This window comes from Magnolia sinica, chromosome 5 (genome assembly GCF_029962835.1).
Source record: "Magnolia sinica isolate HGM2019 chromosome 5, MsV1, whole genome shotgun sequence".
NCBI classification, from domain to species: Eukaryota; Viridiplantae; Streptophyta; class Magnoliopsida; order Magnoliales; family Magnoliaceae; genus Magnolia; species Magnolia sinica.
The window spans coordinates 13757262-13765048 of record NC_080577.1 but is presented as its reverse complement, the minus strand read 5'-3'; positions in this window follow the sequence as shown (position 1 = coordinate 13765048).

Below are 7787 nucleotides of genomic sequence, written 5' to 3'. Positions count from 1 at the left end.
ATGCAAACTTTATACTAATATTTGGGAAGAGGAGACGTGTGAAGGGAGAGTACATGTAGGATGGGCTGAATGCTATCATAGATTTGGACCATCCAACTCAAAATCAGATTCATGCATTAGATAGATTACACGTCAACATGCCAGGGGCAAAAAAGAATTTGATGATATTATCATTGATCATGTCAAATACTTACTAAAAGTGTTAGTTGTTAATAAAACAGTCCAACGATCTAGATTTAACATGCATACGTACTTTCAGTTGTACTTTCCTTACAAGTGTAGTTTCTTAGTTTTTGATACATAATTTCTCCTTAATGAGTCTTAACTGATGAATGGCCTAGATCTTTGACACATGCGTCACTTTACATAACTATGACAGGCATTCTAAAATCCCTCCATGTAAGCATATGTATTATATAAAAGAGGAAATTTTCTTATTAAATACATAGCTAGTTGGACGAAAATGCAATGTCCAACTAGTTGTGTGTGAGCATTACTCTCTCTCTCTCTCTCTCTCTCTCTCTCTCTCTCTCTCTCTCTCTCTTATACATATACACACACATACCACACACACACACACACGCAATCCGTAGTGGAATTTCACTACCTATGGGTACTCAAACCCTTGACCCGATGTTGAAACTCCTGAGAGTCTACCACCCGAGTAAGAGAAAGACCCTACACTCACTCACTCACTCACTCACTTATATACTAATTCTCATGACAATCTTTTCCGAATTGATCCCCAATTATATAAGCCTAAAATTTGAACGGTTCATGTGATCGATGCACCCCATGAAACCCTTAGGGCACAACTTTTACCCTAATTTAAAACTTTGATGAGCCATGGCAAATGAAACAATAGCCTCTCTTGATTTTCCTCTCTTTTACCATGGCCCACCAAGTTTTGAATCATGGTAAACGTTGGGCCCTAAGAGTTTCATGGGATGTTGCATCACGTGAATGGTTCAGATTTTGGGCTCGTAGTCTTGGAGATGAGTTCTAAAAATGTAATCACAAATTCTCAATTCTCTCTCTACATATACGTGTGTGTTAAATGCACACCATATACCTAATTCCATTTTAGGTCTAAGATCAATAGTTCGGAGAAGACCTTTCTCATTAACCTTTACAAGTTGGCCTGCTCTAAAAATCTAGCCTACAAGTAGGGACGTACATCAAGTCGAACCAAGTCGAGCTAGCCTCTGGTCAACTTGGTTTGGCCACTAGCTGATCTCAGCTTGAACTTGGCTTGTCTCGGTCCTAGAGCCTGACTGGCCAGCTTAGCTCGATTTGGTCAGCAACTTGGGCCAAGTTTGAGCCGAGTTTGTCATTGAGGCATTTTTACAAATACCTGGACCACACCTTCGAAATCTCACTGTATTTGAAATAGCAGCAATGGTTTTACAAGTATTTTATCAAACACCTTCTAATCAACATAAAAATCAAGAAAAAAGGGTGTTGGTTTCATATACATACCTTCCTTGCCACCAATCACACTTCTTTGGGTCATTTCATCAAACACTTGGTGAGCAACATCAATATCAAAGTGATTGAGTCACCGAACTAGTTTGATCCGAGTTCGATTCGAGTTGGTTTGATCCGAGTCGAGTCTAGCTAGGGCCAACTCGAACTCGGCTTGAACTCATTTTCGAGTTCAAAAAATCAGCTCGACTCGGCTTGAACTCAGCTTCGAATCGCGTCAAATCGAGTTTTTTTGAGTCAAGTCGAGTGAGCTAACTGAGCTAATTCGGTTTGTGTACACCCCCACCTACAAGTGATTCATGTGAGCCACACCAAGATAAACAGCTAGGAGGGTGAGAGTTGCCTTATATATTGTTTTCAGCAATATAGCTTAATTGGAATCACTGATGGAACACAGTTTTAAGCCTAGTAGGCCTGACGTGAGGCTCAATGTGGTGATAAAGGAAGATTTCACATAACTATGATGATGGCCCCATCCAAGATTCACCATTTGATGGCAAGAACCGAGTAACGGTGTTAAAAAATCTAATGGAAAGTACTCAAAGGAAGTGCCGGTGTTAATAAATCTAATGGAAAGTACTCAAACGATAATTAATTAGATTAATGCGTAGGTTGTATAAAAGTTAAAACCTTTTTTGTGAAAGGCCATTATAGTTAGTTTCTATCTTTGGGTGTTTTACTCCTGGCGACTTTTCCTGTGCCCCTGTGCAAAAGCCTGTATGCTGGGGCTCCATGGGGCCTGCAGAAATGTCCTTGTGACATCTACTCTGTCCATCAGCTTCCCCAGATAACATTAGAACATGACCCCAAAATTGAGACACATCCAAAACTCAGGTTGGCCACACAACAGAAAACATTGCGGTTAAAGCGTCCACCGTTTGAAATCTACCCAGGGCCAACAAGGATGTTTTATATTCAATCCAAACCGTTCACATAGTTATTTCAACTGGGATTGAATGAAATGACAAATATTAGCTTGATCCAAACCTTCTGAGGCCCACGTTGGTTTCAATGGTGAGCATTCAATCTCCACTGTTTCCACTGTTTAACAAAACTTATTTATTTATTTTCACCCATGCACGACACATAAGCACTTAAATCCATGCCCACAGTGCTGAAACCGGCGCAAACAGTTGTATTCCGGTCCCATTCTTGTCTGAAATCCACTCCGTCCATCAGTTGTGACACCTCATGTTAGGACTAGAGAATATATATAATCATGTCAATTCAAAATTGAGGCGACTAGGTGAGCCCCAGCACAGGGAACAGTGAGGATGGGGAACCTGCAGTAAACACCATCTGGTGGCCCACCGTAGTTTTTGTATTACATCCAACCCGTTCGTTAGGTGAGCCATACGGGTATGAAGATACATTCACAAAATTAGCCTCTTCAAAGCTCAGGTGAACCACACTTGTATTTAGAGGTTTTAGGCCTGATTTTACTCTTTTTTTTTTTACATGGTGGGGCCCATGGATTGAGATGATTTATGTTATTTTCCGCGACAATGAGGTGGCCCAGCTGATGGATAAAGTGAATGTCACACCGACACTGGTGGGCCCATATCAGAGGTCCAAGTAAGGATGGATTGAAAAATTACAAAAATCGCCCTCGAATTTGGCTGATTGACGAGCTTGAGAAACTAGTCCGACTGACCGAAGAATTTAGAATACGCGACTCATGTCTTTTCAAAGTACATATACGCCGATACTTAATGCCGAGAAGTGGGTCCATTCATCGGGAATCTAGACCATCATTTTTCTTCTTCCAACCTTGAATCAGCTATGCGTCTAATATTTCCCAGCTTAGAAGTTTCTGCCCACTAATCATTGGATTTCAGTTCGGTTGAATGTGGACCGTTACTATATTTTACTCTTTAACCTTCCCTTTAAAAGACAAAAATCAAAAGGCTAGGATTGTCTATATCATAGAGATTATTTTTGGCATGGTCCATCCACGGTAGGAAGAAACAAAACGTGGTCTGAATCACCGAAGGTGGGCCCTACTTAACAAATTTGAAAAACCCCGAGTACGGTGCGAAAGCTTTGGTCACAGATCCTGTAATTCCTACCAACCTCGCCGTTGAGATTGTTCCTATAAGTAAGGATTTAGACGGGCTTTGTGCAATGTATAGAGTTCTCGGTTCATCATTTCGGGCAATGGGGGCCCAGTTTTTCGTAATCTAGACTATTGGTGTGTTCATTCCCACTCTGGATGGATGATGCCCCCAAAAATATCCAAGATTGGACGAACGTAGCTATCAAGATTGGGACTCTTTCCAGTTGACGGTTTACAATCAACTGGAAAACTCCAAGATTGGATGCTAGGATCTTCTAGATTTTTGGATAATGGTATGGATTACTGAACCATTGGCTCTGCTTGTACGTACAGAAACTGAGCTTGACACGACGGCACACCTGTCCCATGATACCGACCATTATTCAGTGAGTGGGTCCCTCTTATCTGGAAGCGGATTGGCTGGTGTACCACACACCACCAAGCTTGCGGTTGTTGTGACGTTACCAAGTTCTGTGGGTCACATTTTAAGGCATGAGTTATATCCAAACCATTCATCCACTTAACGAGCTTGTCATGAGGCCTGAGCGGAAAAATAAGACTTATCCAAAAATCAAGTGGACCACACAGTAAAAAGCAGTGGGGGATTGAACGTCTACCACTTAAAACCCCACGAAGGTAACAAAAATTTGGGATCAACATGATATTTATTTTTCCTCTTCCTCCAGGTGTGACCTTATGAATATATTTCATCCAGGTTTGAGTGACCTTATAAATATATTGTATGTAAATTAAATATTATGGTGGCCCTACGAATGTTTTGACGATGAGAATCATAGTCCTCGTTTCTATCTGTGTGTGCTCTATTTGAGCTCTGGATATGACTCATTTTAAAATCTTGTTTTAAAATTATCTCCCAAATGGATGAACAGTGTGGATATGATCATAAATACATTATTATTAAGGCCACGTAACTACTTTGATCTCCTTTGAACCGTTGGTACAACTGGCTCGAGGACCGTCAGTGCACGTCTTGGCACGACACGTAACCACATCAGCTACGTTGGTGGCGTGTGGTCCCTCTTATCTGTTATGGTAGAAGAATACGATAAGATTGATTGGACATCTTCACCTCCCCTAACGTGACATTAGTTTGTTGAGCTGGATTTAGGGTAGCTTTTAGATATCAGTAGGCATCAATCGGAGAATTAGACCCATATATTGCTTGATGTCCCACCTACGATGCGGGCCACTATATCTGGGTACATGCATTACACGTAGAAAGGGCATGCTACATGCATGTGATACTCCCCCTGTTGGGGATGTTGCACTAAAACCTTAGGATCTTGCCTTCTAAAACATTAGGATTATGAGATATAATAAATCAATAAAATAAATCAAAGCATAAACCATATGACATAAGAGATTTTACGTGGAAAATTCTCAAAGAGGTAAAAACTATGAGACCTCGTTCAGAGCAAATTATGAAGTAGAACATTACAACCGATCACAAGCACACACCGCTTGGATCGAACCTTCTTCACTTACGCAGGAGTTGATGAACAATAAGATAATAATGAAAACAGAGAGATCTTACTGATCACGAGGACGTACAGCGCTGAGACGTCGACTGCGAAGTAGATAACCTTTACGAGCAGAATCCTCCCTCCACTAGCTTCCTCTCTCTTTTTTCTCTTTCTCTCACCTTTTAATATCCCTAAAATCCTTTAGAAACCCTTTGTATAGCTTTAGGAAACACCCTTGCATTCTCCTAGAATCACCCTATGATCCCTATTTATAGTTTAGCCAATTCCATTTCGCAACTCTTGCGAAACCGTCTCAAATTTACGTAGTTCGCACCAAATCCGGATTGAATTTACGTAACCCTCGACTAGTCGAGCCAGGCCCTCGACTGGTCGAGCGGCCCACTCGATCGGTCGAGCTTGACCCTTGACTGGTCGAGCCTCACAGAATTGTAAACCAAATAGCTCGCTGGACTTTGAGTCGAGCATTACTCGACTGGTCGAGCGGCCCACTCAACCGGTCGAGCAGCGCGGTAATACCAAGATTTGTAGCATCCGATCCGCACTACATCTCTTCTGAACTGAGGAGGAAAAACCCAATCAAATCTCCTCCTTTCCGACTCAAGAGGAATTCGCCTTTTTCAAGCCAGCCAGGTTTTTACAAAACTTAAACTTGCCCTTGTGCAATGTATTGGTCATCATGTCTGACCCATTATCGTCCGTGTGGACCTTTTCAAGCTTTAACACCTTTTTTTTCCAAAGTATCCCTGATCCAGTGATACCGAATCTTTATGTGCTTCGACTTGGAGTGCTGACTTGGATTTTTGTTCAAGTGTATAGCACTTTGACTATCGCAATAGATTACGTGCTATTTCTGCTTCAGGCTAAGTTCCTATAAGAACCTCTTCATACAAAGCATCTCTTTACATGCCTATGTGACCACAATGTACTCGGCCTCTATCGTCGATAATGCTACGACCTTCTGTAGCTTGTTCTGCCAAGAGACCGCTCTGCTTGCAAACGTGAATATGAACCCTGATGTAGACTTCCTGAAGTTTATGTCACATGCCATATTTGCATCTGTGTAGCCTTCTAACACAGGTTTTCTATCACCATAGTATAGACTTAACCTGTATGAGCCTCTTAGATGCTGCAGAATCCATTTCACCGCCGCTCAATGTTCTTTGCCAAGATTGGCAAGATACCGGCTGACAACACCAACCACATATGCTATGTCTAGGCGCGTACACACCATAACATACATCAAACTTCCTACAACTGATGCGTAGGGTATCTTCCTCATCTCATCCATCTCTACCTTCGTTTTGGGACACTGTTTGTCGCTCAATTTGAAGTGACCATTCAGTGGAGTACTGACCGGCTTCACTGCATTCATATTGAACAGCTTTAGGATTTTTTCAATATACCGCTCTTGTGACAACTAAAGCTTTCTTCTACTTCTGCCATGGGTTATCTCCATTCCTAAGATCTGTTTAGCCAGGCCCATGTCTTTCATCGCAAACGACTTGCCTAAATCCTATTTTAGCATGTCGATCTTCTTAATGTCTTTACCCATGATGAGCATGTCATCAACGTATAACAACATAACTAAGAAATCACCATCTGAGAACTTGCTCGTGAACACACAGTGGTCCGACTCCGTTCTATCATATCCATGCTTTAATATGAACGAGTCGAAATTCTTGTACCATTGCCTTGGAGCTTGTTTCAGCCCATAAAGGTTCTTCCTTAGCCTACACACCATATGCTCTTTGCCCTTGACTTCGAAACCCTCTGGTTAGTGCATGTAGATCTCTTCTTCCAAGTCACTATGGAGAAAGACAGTTTCTAACTGCTCTATCTCCAGATCCATGCTAGCCGCCAACCCAAGCAACACTCGTATGGATGTCATCTTCACCACTAGTGAGAATATCTCCTCGAAGTCTATACCTTTCCTCTGACTAAATCTTTTCACCACAAGTCTAGCCTTGAACCTCGTTTGTGAATTCTTTTACTCAATCTTCTTTCTGAACACCGACTTATTGCTCAGAGCTTTCTTGCCCTTAGACAATTTCACTACATCATAGGTGTGGTTCTTATGCAAGGATTTCATCTCCTCTTGCATAGCTTTCAAATACTCCCTTTTATGCTCGTCAGCTAGGGTCTCGGAATAATCTTCTGCCTCTCCCCATCAGTGATCATAATATACTCATGCGGCGAGTACCTCTTGAACGGATGTTTGTCCCTAGATGACCTCCTCACATGTGGTTCAACAGGTGGATCAAGTGGGGGCTATTCCCTCGATCCATTTTCTGTAGGAATTTCCTTGTCCTCTGCACCTTGCTGTACTCCTTCGTCATCAAGCACTACAAGAGGAATAACCGGATCCATGTCTTCTAAATCACCTGAACTAGGCTGGGTCTTCTTTGGCTTACAAATGTCTTCTATACATTGATCTTCAAAGAAAAGCACATCTTTGCTCTTGACGAGCTTCTTCTTGGTCAGATCTTACAATCTGTAGCTGAACTTTTCATCATCGTACCCCAAGAAGACACATTGCCTGATCTTCGTATCGAGCTTGGACCTCTGGTCCTTTGGTATGTGAAGGGATGCCCTGCATCCAAACACCCTGAGATGACTATACGATGAATTTTGTCCAGTTCACACCTTCTCAGGTACTCCATTCAACGGGGCTGATGGAGACCTATTTATCAAATACACTGTCGTGTGCATTGCTTCTCTTCAGAATGTCTTGGGCAACTTTA